The sequence below is a fragment of the Tarenaya hassleriana genome, unplaced genomic scaffold (genome assembly GCF_000463585.1).
Source record: "Tarenaya hassleriana unplaced genomic scaffold, ASM46358v1 Cleome155, whole genome shotgun sequence".
In the NCBI taxonomy this organism is placed as follows: domain Eukaryota; kingdom Viridiplantae; phylum Streptophyta; class Magnoliopsida; order Brassicales; family Cleomaceae; genus Tarenaya; species Tarenaya hassleriana.
Genome location: NW_010964972.1, coordinates 15310 through 15517, shown reverse-complemented (window position 1 = coordinate 15517; position 208 = coordinate 15310).

The window sequence follows — 208 nt, the reverse complement described above, 5'->3', positions numbered from 1 at the left end:
CCCGGTACTACGACATCCGTATACTTGCGGATTAGTTGTGTTTCGGGTTACAAATTTAAGACTCGTCACGCAAGTGATCATGCTTGCTGTTGAGAAAAAATCCGGCAAGAAGCGGCGGAGTAAAGCGAAAAAGAAGGCGGCGAAAAAGGCAAAAGTTGCCTCTACGCCTAAGCCTAAGCCCGATAAGGGTGACTGTCATTACTGCGGA